The sequence below is a fragment of the Gymnogyps californianus genome, unplaced genomic scaffold (assembly GCF_018139145.2).
Source record: "Gymnogyps californianus isolate 813 unplaced genomic scaffold, ASM1813914v2 HiC_scaffold_31, whole genome shotgun sequence".
NCBI lineage: Eukaryota > Metazoa > Chordata > Aves > Accipitriformes > Cathartidae > Gymnogyps > Gymnogyps californianus.
The window spans coordinates 725,976-738,538 of NW_026114191.1; the positions used below are offsets into that span (position 1 = coordinate 725,976).

The following is a 12,563-nucleotide window of genomic DNA, read 5'->3' on the forward strand; positions in this document are numbered from 1 at the left end:
GTGAAGCAGCCTGAGGAGGGAATTGGGAGCCCATGCCCCATCTCCACTGCCACTGGACACCACAAAGAGAACCTTTAAAACCACAACGTTCAGTTCAATGGAACCCCATGGTACCGTGAGCTTAACCCCAATCACAGGGAGAACACAAGGAGACAAAACTCTTTAAAAGACCAGTTCCGTGGACATTTTATTGGCAGCACCTTTGGAGGAAGAGCTCAGCCTTCAGGCACTGCATGTGGGAGATGCCCTTTTATTGCAGAGCTGCTATTGGACAGGCCACATCTGATCCAGTGTTGTACAAGGGTCAGAAACAACTGGATCAAACCTCAAGACAAGTAGTAGAAGCCCAGAACATTATCTATAAGTAGGATTATGACAAGGGAAAAAAGCAGGCTTTTGGCCTGAGGGAAATGCGCAGAGCAGGGGAGGCAGGTTATTGTTGGTGAAACAGCGTCCATTCGGCCAGTTTCCGGAGGGCATCCTTGAGCTCCTTGTTCCTCATGCTGTAGATGAGGGGGTTCACTGCTGGAGGCACCACCGAATACAGAACAGTCACCACCAGGTCCAGGGATGGGGAGGAGGTGGAGGGGGGCTTCAGGTGGGCAAAGATGGCAGTGCTGACAACGAGGGAGACCACGGCCAGGTGAGGGAGGCACATGGAAAAGGCTTTGTGCTGTCCCTGCTCAGAGGGGATCCTCAGCACGGCCCTGAAGATCTGCACATAGGACAGCATGATGAAAACAAAACACCCAAAAGTAAACAGGCACTAACCACAACAAGGCGAATTTCGCCGAGGTAGGAGTGTGAGCAGGCGAGCTTGAGGATGTGGGGAATTTCACAGAAGAATGGTCAAGGACATTGCCTTGGCAGAGTGGGAGGGAAAAAGTATTGGCAGTGTGCAGCACAGCATGGAGAAACCCACTGCCCCAGGCAGCTGCTGCCATGTGGACACAAGCTCTGCTGCCCAGGAGGGTCCCGTAGTGCAGGGGTTGGCAGATGGCAATGTAGCGGTCATAGGCCATGACGGTGAGAAGAAAATACTCCCCTACAATCAAGAAGAGAAAGAAAAAAAGCTGGGCAGCACATCCCAAGTAGGAGATGGCCCTGTTGTCCCACAGGGAATTGGCCATGGCTTTGGGGAGAGTGGTGGAGATGGAGCCCAGGTCAAGGAGGGAGAGGTTGAGGAGGAAGAAGTACATGGGGGTGTGGAGGTGGTGGTCGCAGGCTATAGCAGTGATGATGAGGCCATTGCCCAGGAGGGCAGCCAGGTAGATGCCCAGCAAGAGCCAGAAGTGCAAGAGCTGCAGCTCCCGTGTGTCTGCGAATGCCAGGAGGAGGAACTCAGTTGTGGAGCTGCCGTTCAACATTTGGTGCCTCTGTGCATGGGTTCCTGACCTTCAAGGGAGAGTCAACGACAAATTAGGGGAGACTTCGCTGAGCAAAATCACAACCACTTCTCCTACACCCTCCCCCTGCTACGCACACCCACTTTGCCTTTTCCAGCAGACCTTCCTTCAGCTCCAGTGCAGGAGCTCTGGTTAGTGCTGGCCGAGCGTGCCCTAAGAAGGGCCTCTTCCCGCTGGCTGCCGAGGAGTCAGCCCTGCTCTGCAGCAGTGGGTTCATGGGAATGGTGGGGGCAGGGGCCAGGCCTGGTGCTCAACTGTGTCAGATGAAACCACTCCTAATGCAGAAGAGCTTGTCAGCATCTGCACTCCCGCTGCTAAGGAACCAGGATGGCAGAAGACAGTTGGAGAGGTTTGGGGTCTTTTAAAGGTGCCCCCATCTCACCTGGGCAGTGTTCTTTGATCTCAGAAAGCCTCCACATTTCTGCTGCCCCCAGGGAGAACAGAAGGAGAGCTGCGAGGCAAGAGGATTGCCTGGGGCTTAGTGCAGAGTGAGGGGAGCTGGTCTGTCTCTCTGTCTTCTTCCCAGCTGCCCTGGACTCGCACCTTCACGAGATGGAGGGCGATCAAACTCTTCTATTACCCTGAAAAGTCACCAGGCACTGCTGACAGCAGAGGGATCCACTACACACCACGAAATGTCTCACCCTTTCTCAAGGTCTCAGCACCCCCCTTCTAGCCAAGGACACACATGCCTCATTTCACCAGCCCAACAGCATTCCCTCAGGCAGAGTACGTCTGCATTTCTCCGTGGGGCTTTCAGATAACACAAAGGGGCTGTGGAAGAGGTTTGCATCCTGGAGGGCAGCTCACAGCTTGGAAGGACACCCCAAGGAGGGAGCCAATTGTCCTAATGTCAGCATCTCAGGAAGAGAAAACAGACTCATTCCCCAGCCCCACACACTGCATTGCCCACAGCCCACAGGTTGGAGGAAAGCTGGGACACTTGTTCCCATGGACACACCTGTATGAATGGATAAACAAGAGCAGTGTGTGACTCGGCAGCTGAAACTCCCATCCCCAGGGACTCTGACAGCACTACAAAGAGAACTTTAGAGCAGGCAAAAGTGGAGCACCAAGGCAAAATACAGTGAGGGTCTGGCTGAGAGAGGCAAGGGGAGAGGCAGCCGGGCACTCGGGAAAGCCTTCCCCTGACCCCCCTGTGCACGCCACCTCCCAGACACCGGTAATGCAGGACAGTTGCCCTCAGCCCAACTGCTGCTCAGCGGGAAACGGGCACGCGGCAGGAGGGATGCCCTTCGCCTCTGCTGCTGCTCTGCTGGACAGAGAGGGACTCCCACCCTCGACCCCATGGCCGTGAGGGCTGAGGGTTGTGCTGGGTGGGAGAGGAGAGGTGAAGGAGGCGTCTCAGTGAAGGCATCTGCAGTGCAGGGGTGGCCGGGAGGTGCCCCTATCTCCCCTGCAACAGGGTTTCCATTAGCAGTTCCTTCCTTTCCTGCCCATCTCTGCTGCCTGCAGCTGTGCCTGCCAGGAGCTCTTTCTCTGGCCCCACATCTCTTCGCTGCCGGTGCTCAGAGACCCCATCTCAGCCCCTGTGTGCCCAGCTCTGCCCTGCAGCCTCTCCGTGTGTGCAGGGGCTACAAAGCAGGTCACAGAAACCCAGCTGAGACTGGAGAGGTGATGCTGGTGCTGTCTGTAGCCCCCAGAGCTGGAAACTGAAAACACAGACTCAGGAAAGCTCCTTAGCCATACAGTAATCCCTCCTTTTTACCTTCCAGTAGAAAAGTCCCCTTGGAAATGTCCCACTGCCCACCCAGCCAACCAGGATGAGAAACCTCAAAAGAGAGACACTTTCCCTTTCAGGGAACTCCATCTTGGAAAGTTCCCTTGGAAATGCGCGGGGGTAAGCTGGAGCTGTGAGCAGCCCTGACCCATGCAGCACCCTCTCAACAGCAGAAGGACCCTGCCCTGACAGGGGTTGCTCCTTCCACCCACACCTTCTCCCCACAGTGCCATGGGGAGCTCCCCGGGCAGGCTGAGTGCTGACCCTGGCAGGCGGCAGAGTGCCTGCCCCAGCACACAGCCCCCTGAGGTGCAGGGACCCTGCTCGGAAGGACAGCCCTGGGCACCCCTGGCTGCACACCCGGCTTCACACTCCTTTGGCCATCCCTGGGAGAATGCAGCCATCATGCCCTCTCCCTCTGACGGTGCAGCAGGGAAGCCGTGATTTGGAGCATGTCCTCCTCCTCCACACCAGAGAAGCTGTGAGAGTCCTCCTGAAAGATTCCATAGGCTGTGGGCTGTGCCAGCTTTTGGAGATCCCTCCTCAAACTGCAGCTTCTTTGCCCTGCTACCAGAGACTTACCGTGTCAAGGGCTGTGAAGATTTCTTCCACCATTGACTCTCAGCATCCTCCTACTCCACACTGCCTTTAACCTCTCACTGCCTCACTGCTCTCCCCTCGGTGCCTGCAGGCAGTGCCCTCAGCCCTGCTGCCCTTTGCAGAGGAGCTGCTCCTGGGCAGAGCTGTCTCTCGGCAGCGCTGCCCGCTTGCCATGAGCTCCCTCCGTCCCAGGAGCCCAGCCCAGCTCAGCAGCACAGGACCAGCCCAAGGCAGCACTTTCTCTGCCTCCTACCCTCACCCCCCCACCCTCAAATCCCTCGAGGTGTCCCTGGGCCTCCAGGGCTGACAGCTCCTGAAAGGCAGCAGGGTCTCTCCTGGGGAACAGAATTTGAGGCAGACTGAAGGAATCACTGACTGTCCCTCTCTGAATCATGGACAGACTGATTCCTGCAGCAGGAATTGCTCTACCAGGGTGTGCGCATCTGCAGGAGGCGTCAATGTTGCCCTCTGGAAACCTCCATTCCTCCACTTGCTCTGCCGCCTCTGGGCTCCCTCCAGGTGTCCCTGGGGCTCAGGGGGAACCTGCTGTGAAAGAGGCTGAAGGAATCCCTGATGTTCCCTCCCTCAGCTGGGGAGAGACACTTCTTTCCAACTCTGTCGTTTTCTCTTATCAGAAAAGGAGTTGGGCAGGAGAATCACTTGTTTGGTCCCATATTTAGGCAGGACATCAGGAAGGTGACAGGATAGGATCTATTATTGCAAGCTGGAGGAGATGTCTTCAGCGGAGTGAATGTAGGCCTATCATTGTGGGTTTGTAGTGCTAGGGCTAGAAAGACATTCAGCTCTCTTTTGTCCATGCCATGTCTCTGCTCTGAAGCAAAGCCTTTGCCCGCACGGGCTCTTGGACACTTGGTGCCAGCTTTCCTTCTGGCAAGTCAGAGCTTGCCTGGTGCCACAGCTGGGCTGCTTCAGGCCAGATGTGCAGCAATGCCCTCAGCCAGGGGCACACACAGGATGAGCTGGAGCTGTTACTGTCAGAGACAGAGCTGTGACCCTGATGGAATCCATTGCCAAGGTGTGGAGGCAGAGGTTAGTACACCTGGTCTTCAAGGACAGCATTCGCCAAGCACAGCGAGAGTCCAAAGAAAAAGCAGTCTGTAAAACCTGTGAGGCAATTCAAGGGCACCATAATGAGTGTTTGCTACTTCAGCAACGGTTCAAAGAGAAACCAAGATACTGCGTGGCCACTGCTGAATTTAGAAAGAGCAGGTGCAGATAGATCTGCGCTACTCCATGTCCTCATTGCCTCAGTCGTCACCAGCAAGGTCTCGCAGGCCTTTGTGCCTCGAGGCAGGACTCTGGAGGAGAACAGCCGGCAGTGGCTGGGGATCAAGTTAGGTGTCCCTTGAGCAAAGGCAATCCTTACCGGTGTATGGGACAGGAGGGCCAGCATCCAAGGAAGCTGAGAGAGCAGGCTGATGCCGCAGGGAGGCCACTCTCCGTCAATGAAAGGTCATGGAGACTGGGGGGGACTCCCTGATGACTGCCAACACCCAAACATTGCCTGCACCTTTCAAAAGTGCCCAATGGATGAGCAGGGGAATGAAAGGCTGTGCTCCAGAGCGTGTCCACTTGGATGGCATTTCTGGGTGTCGGAAGGAGAAGGTGACTGGATTGACCCAGGGGAGATTGTGCCTGGCCAGCCTCTTTGCTTTCTGGTGGGGACGTGGGGGAGCAGTGATTGTCTTTCAGCTGGAAATCAGCAAGGCTTTCAACATCATCCCCCACAACTTGTGTCCAGGATAGGATCTTATGGTCTGCATGGGTGGATAAGGAGATGGGTAAAAAACCCAGCTGGATGGTGGGGCAGAGGGGGACGTGGTCAAAGCGTGGTACTCTGCCTGGAGACTTGTACCTCGTAGGGAACTGCAAGGGTCTGTCCTGCAGCCTGCCCTCGTTCACATGTTTTGAATGACCTAGAGGAGAGGAAAGGTTGAGTTTTCATTGCATTTGTAGAAGCCATCACATTGAGGAGAGCAGAAACTGCACTGGAGGGCAGGGTTGCCATCCCAAAGGATATGACCGACTGGAGGGAGGAGCCAAGAGGAACCTCATGATAGCCAAGAAATCCTGACCTTGAGGTGGACTAAGACCCTGCAATGACAGAGCCCAGGTCGGTAACAGCTCTGTGGGAAAGGCTCTTGTGGTCCTTGGGTTTCCTTAGGTAAAACCTGAGCCATCAGCAACGAAGGCCAACAGCATCTTGGGCTATGCGGGCAGGAGCACAGCCCGTCTGCTCAGCACTTTTTACATGGTATCCAAAATCATTCCCTACGTTTTGGCACCCCACCATGCCAGAGGGACCTTGATAAACTGGTACCAGTTCAATGTAGCACCACTGAGGCCACCAGGTTGGGAGAACTTAGGTTCTGTGAGAAGAGGCTTAGGGAGCTGGTCTTGCTCAGCCTGGAGAAGAGAAGATCTTGAGGGGAACATGCAGCAGCATTGCGCAGTTCCCAGGCAGACGGCATCAGGCTCATGTCTGACCTGGACTTCTTGAGAGGTTTGTTCAATCTCCTCCCAGTGTCTGAGGTTCATGGATTCAGCACCAAATACATCATGGGGCTCATTAAAATACAGAAAGACTAATGAACTATTTCTCTTCCTAATTTTCTTCAAGTCTTCAAGCCCTGTACAGCTAATTGGAGTCATTTCATACTGTAGAGAAGGAAGAAGATTTCAAAGTGCACCTAATAATAATGATTTTTTTAAAAGTATATTTTTAATTACTTCTCAGTTTAAAGAAGAGGTGATAGAAGCTTTCTCTGATTAATATTGATGCAGAGTGTCTCCGCAGGAGGTCTGGACAGGTAGGAAAAGCAGTCCCTTCAGGTCTGACACTGTATGGAGAACTTTGCTCCTCACCTCCTCAGCCTCACCATTTCTGACATTGACCACCTGGGACTTGCATCACTCTTCCTTGCATCAGACTTCTCCACTGAAGTCTGCAGCTGGATGTTACAGCTCCTTTGCACCATCTCCCGCCTGCTCTCCTTAGAGAACTGGCTGCACACAGGCACAGAAGATTTTTCCCTATTTGTAAGACAAGAAAAGTAAAGCATGATCAGTTTTCATAAACAATCAAACACACTCTGTAACCATAGGCTCAGTACAAGCTGCCTCTAGTGAGGTTGCCTTTTTACAAAGGATAATCTTGTCAGAAATGTTTTAGATGGGTAGATACAAAAAGCTGGATAGAAACATAACTAAAAAGTTGGCTACAGAGAGAATTGGACTACTGAAAGAGAGGCCAACTTTAACTCCCAGAACCTCCAAGCAGCAGCATAGGTGAGAGGGATGTGAATGAACAAAGAGTAAGGGGAGGAGAAAAGTGGAGAATAATGGAAAGGGCCTTTGCCTCGGCCATCTGCATCTGACAAGATGACTTCAGAAATGGTCATTGTATCAGGACAGGTGTAAGTATATCAAAGATCAGAGAAACTATATACACCATAGAACAGGCAAAATAGTGGTACTGAAGTTACAGGGGAAGATAGATTGATATTTCATTTGAATTGGAATCCCTTTTGAATTGGGATTAGTAGAGGTCTCTTGTGAGTGAGGACATGCCAATGTTGCACCCATCTTTGAAAGGGGCCAAAAGTGCAACCCAGGGAACCACAGGCTTTGGTGAGGAGTGGGCCATCAATGAGAGGCCTCTTGAGTGACATTTCTGGGTACCTAAAAGAGAAGAATGTGTCCAAAAGCAGGCAGCATGGACTGACTTACTAATGGTAAACCATGCCTCAGTAAGGCAGTGGTGACAGTAAGGAAAGCTCTCAGGTTTCCTGTGACCATGGAAGTAAGTCAGATGTTCATATAGTCAGACCAGCAGCAGCTTTCTTGTCCTGCTCCAGGCTGTGCGGCTCAGATGCAGGGCTACTTGACAGGTATCCCCAAACAGCCCTGATCATTGCCTTTGCTTCCCCATTCATTCCCTTTTCATTCTTTTCCCCCCTCTCAAGTCCTACTCTTTAACCAACCTTATCCACTCCCTTGCAAAAAGTCAACCCCTTTTCACCATTTCCCCACTGGCGCTGCATTTCCTCACTTTGCACCCTCCTTTCTTGTTTCTGAGATGGTTATCGCGGTGCTTTCTACCTTGATTAGCAACTCCATGACACTACTACTCTTTTCTTATCTGTAGTGTCCTGTCGCTGCTTAAGTTCTGGTCTTGTTAGAGGCATCATGCCTCAGGAGGGACATCAGCACATGTACTTTGAAAGCCTGCCTGCTGGAGGTTCAGTGCAGAGGGACCTTGACCCCCCTGGGGATTTGGCCAACAGAAACCGGAAGGTTGAGAAGGAAAAGCTGCAGAAGAACTCCAGGCAGCAGCATGGGCAGTGAGCATAGCAGCTAAGGAGTGCCCTGAGGAGAAGGGCCTGCGAGTCCTGATGGCTGCCATATGAGCCAGTGGGCTTTGCCTTTCAAAAGGAAAATGGAGAGACTGGAGAGGGTGCGGAGGAGGCCTGCCAAGACGGAGTGAGGAGCCTAAAGCAGGAGCTGTGAAGGGAGTCTGAGTGAACTGGGCCTCTCTAGCCTGCTGAAGTGGAGGCATGGGGCAACTTCAAAAGAGCCTACACCTACGTGGAGAGATGATGGAGCCAAGCTCTCTTCTGCAGTGGCCAATGATATGACAGAGGCAACAGCCACAAACTGCCTCTTGGGAGCTTCAGGCTGAGCCTCAAGAAAAAGAAAATGGACTAGGAGGAGCGTTGCTGTGATCTCCACCATTGGAGCTCTTCAGGTTTCAGCTCCACAGCCACAACCAGCCTGGAGGCTGGACTTAGAGACCCCCAGAAGACTCTTTCCCACCAACCCTTCCAAGAGCCTGTGCCTTCACCACGTGCCCTCTGAGAAAAGATGAAGGTGGAGGTGAGGGTCTCTGCGTCACATGCTCATAGGAGAATTCAGGGTGGAAGGCAGCTAAGGAGGCTGGTAGTGCAACGCCCAGCTCCAAGCAGGGCAAGCTCTGAGGTCAGGCCAGGTTGCTCAGTACATGCCAGCATCCAGAGAGAGAGCTTACACGTGAAGCAGGCACCTAGGCCACCATTACAGATATGGAGATGAGGCATTTGATCAGCTCCATGAACACAGCTGACAGTATGCCATGCCTCCTGAGATTCCTGGGAACATCCACCTCCTTGTGCAGAGGAGTGCCTTCCTTCTGCCAGTTTCCTGGCATCTCTGCAGAGCATGGGGTGCTTTAGGCTGTAAACAGAATTGAAAGAAAGCCTCTGCCTTGGGTACTCTCAACTGAATTGCTGAAAGAGCAAACGATGGAGGGATCGCAGCATTTGCAGGTTCCTGTGGGAGATGTAAGGCCTCCAAGAAAGGAGCTGAAAAGAACACTTTAGAACTAGCATAGCCTTTAGATCATTTTGGATGTGATGGCTCTGCTCCCCCAGCTCAATCATTGGCACCCACAAACCTCACCTGCTCTTCCTTTCTCTCCTCCCCAACCCTGAGCAAGGGACAGGAGGAAAGGCAGCAGAAAGGCCCTTAGGGCTCTGTGAATGAGCTGGGGTCTGGCACTTGGCAGGGCCACAGTGTCATTGCAGTGGACCCCCAAGAAAGAACCAAGGTGGGAAGTGAGTGTGCAAGGCTGAATCCACAAAGTCCATGGGCAGGCAAGGCTGTGTCTCTGGCTGTGTCTGGAGAGCAGGAGAGCTCCAGCAGAGACCAAGGTGGGGCTGAAACTGAGGCCTGGCTTCAATGGTCTGCTGGGCCCATGGACAGAGGGGTGAGTGGAGGCCGCAGGTGATGCTGGTCAGGGCCATGAAGGCCTATGGATGGTGTCAGGGCCCTGACACTGCCCCCATGGGATCCCACCTGCCAGTGCCCTCAACAGGCCAAGTTCTCATGCCCTCATTTCCAGGGTCTGTGCTCTGCGACTCTCCTTCCCCATTTCCCAGGGAATCTGGGAGACCACAGTTTCATGGTCGCTGCAGCCAAGGCTGACACTGGTCTTCACATCCCACACCAGCTCTTCCTCCTTTGGGAGTACCAGGTCCAGGTGAGCATCAGAGTGGATGGCCCATTTCGAAGTTGACCCCCACAAAAGCTCCCACCTCACCTGTTGCCTGTCCCACAGAGATCCTCCATTTATCTGAGCTGCCCTGAAATCACACAGGGCATCCCCCACTTCTCAGCTTCCCTGTCGGTCTCTCCCAGAGATGCTGTATCTCCATCCAGCACAAAAGCCATGGGAGCTGTGCTTCCCCACCTCAGCTCTCCTTCCCCTGATGTCCCAGCTCTGTGATGGCGCACGAGGCTCCTGCTGTCAGTGCCCCCGGTTGTGGGCTTTGGTGCACATTTGGGCTGCAGCACCTCAGATAGGGCAGCAGGGCCAAGGGCAGACTTGTCACGTGGAAACCTGGTACCCACAGACTCGACCCCTGGGTGGCAAGGCTTTGCTTCCCAGCAGAGGCATGCTGGAGGGGATGGCAGGTGGCAAGGGAATGAGGAAGGAGGTTGCCACAAGGAGAGCAAAAGCTGCAGTCCCCAAGGCCCGAGAGCAACAGGCCTGGGCTGTGCAGCCCCGGCAGGAGAGGGCTTTGCTGTGCCAGGTGACTCTGCAGCGCTGTGTGGGGCCCTGTGACAGAGGGGAAGCTGCTGTCCAAGAAGGACAAGGTGCTGCTGAGAAAGTCCGTGCGGGAGGACAGCCTCTGATCCAGCCACCCTGTGGCCATCATGCTGGAGGCCGACTGGCTAGAGAGCAGCTCTGCAGAGAAGGACCTTGGGGTCCTCCTGCAGCGAGGACAAGCAGCTGAGCATGGGCCATCAATGCAGCCCTGCGGCAAAGGCCAACAGCCTCCTGGGCTGCGTTAGGAAAAGCACTGGTGGCAGATGGAGGGAGGTGGCCCTTCCCCTCTGCTCGGCACTGGTGAGGCCCCATCTGGAGTGCTGTGTCCAGTGCTGGGCTGCCCAGTACGGCCAACTTGTTGACCTCCTAAAGCAAGTGCAGCAAAGGGCCCCAAAGCTGGTTTAAGGGACTGGAGCATCTTTCCTAAGAGGAAAGGCTGAGAGATGTGGCACTGTTCAGTGTGGAGAAGAAAAGGCTTGGAGAGATCTTAGTCATGTCTATAAAATCCCATCTGAGCCCAAGAAAACACTGTTTGACTGTGAGGGCTGTCAATCACTGGAACAGCTTGCCCAGAGAGGCTGTGCAGTGTCCCTCCATGCAGGTAGTCGAAACCCAGCTAGCCAAGGTGCTGAGCAAGCTGCTCTAGCTGACCCTGCCTCAGCTGAGGCCTTCAACTAGATGATCTCCAGAGGTCCCTTCCAATCTCAACGGTTCCATCATTCTGTGAGTATAAAGGAGAAAAGTAAGACAGAAAGACATGAACACCACATAGCCTTGGCTGCAAATATGGTGGGATCCCGTGGAGAAAACCGAAGCTGGAGCAAGGGAAAAGTGTGAGAAAGGAGCAGCAGAGATGTTCTGTGCTGACTGTAACCCCCATTCCCCATCCCTCCCCCTGCTTGTCTTGGGGTTGGGTGAGTTGAAGTGTTGGGAATGAAGGAGTAATCTGAGCCTGGGCAAAAGGAGTGGCATGGGGGAATAGTCTGTAATATTTTTGTTAGGCTTTCTCACAATCCACAGCTTTTTTTTTTAGTTGGCAATAAATTAAATTGATCTTCGCCAAGTCAACTCTTCTTTGCCCAGTAATTGGTAAGTGATGACAATGACAGTAAGGGGTAAGTGGTCTCCTTTTCTTTACCTTGACCCACAAGCTTTTCTCTATGTTTTTTCTCCCTTTGTGCTGTCGTTTTGAGGAGGGAGAGTGAGGGAGCAGCTGGGTGGCTGGGTGGCTGCTGCTCCAAGTTACCCCAGCACAGGAGCGCATCAGGCCTGCTGCATGCAATCTGGGGCTCCCCAGCACAAGGCAGGCCCTGACAGAGTGGCGCGAGTCCTGCAGAGGCCAGAAGGATGGTTGGGGCCTGGAGCACATTATGGCCAAGGGGAGGCTGAGAGAGCTGAGGTTTTGAGAAATCCCTCAGAGCCCCACACCGGAGCAAGGACCCAGGCCACTTGGTGGGAGCTCAAACAATGGAGATTTTCGATACATGTCACGACACGGCCGTGAACTTCTGATCTAGGTGGAGGTGTCTGAGAACGGGCTTGGCTGAGAGACCAGCAGTGGCAAGAGCTCTGGGACTTGCTTTGTAACGAGTGTCAGCAGGAAACTGGTTTTCTTTTCATTACTAATGGCAGTGGAGCTGGGTATCACAGAGCCCCAGAGGAGAACAGGGGTGTCCATGCAGCAAAGGTCCCTCCTCAGGGCTGGGGTGTATGGCCAGAGCTGGAAATGGCCGGTGTGTGGGGTGGTCAGGGAAAATTACTCTGGGACAGCTTCCCTGGGGTGTCCAGGGAACATGGCACAGACCGGGCCCCTCTCTTTGCCCCTTTGGTGCCTTGCTTCCTTCACCATGAGGCCTGGCTCTGCACTGTGAGCACCCTGCCCTCACTTTGCACGCTCGCACAGCTGAGTTCTCCACGGGTGTTTTCCTCTGCCAGACACTTTCCTGCCCAGCCCAGCCCCTCCCCACCTCTCCCCACCTCCCCTGCATTCTGCCCAGCCCAGCCAAGCCCAGCAGCCCACTCTGCCCTGGCCCCACCACACTGCCCACCCCAGGGTGCTGCAGAGCTCTGGGCGCTCCCCCACAGCCCCAGCCCCTCTGAAGGGCACAGCAGGTCCTGGGGGGCAGGGAAGGCTCTCAGCCTGCCCATCAGCCCCACGGCTGCTGCTTGCAACAACGACACAAGCAAACAGAGGCCACTCACTCCCAGG

At 54.2% G+C, this 12,563-nt stretch overlaps 1 pseudogene; it reads right to left on the minus strand.

Moving 5' to 3' along the window:
• Window positions 1–433: 433 nt before the first annotated feature.
• LOC127028270 (olfactory receptor 14J1-like) lies at window positions 434–1,367 on the minus strand (annotated as a pseudogene).
• Window positions 1,368–12,563: the final 11,196 nt, after the last annotated feature.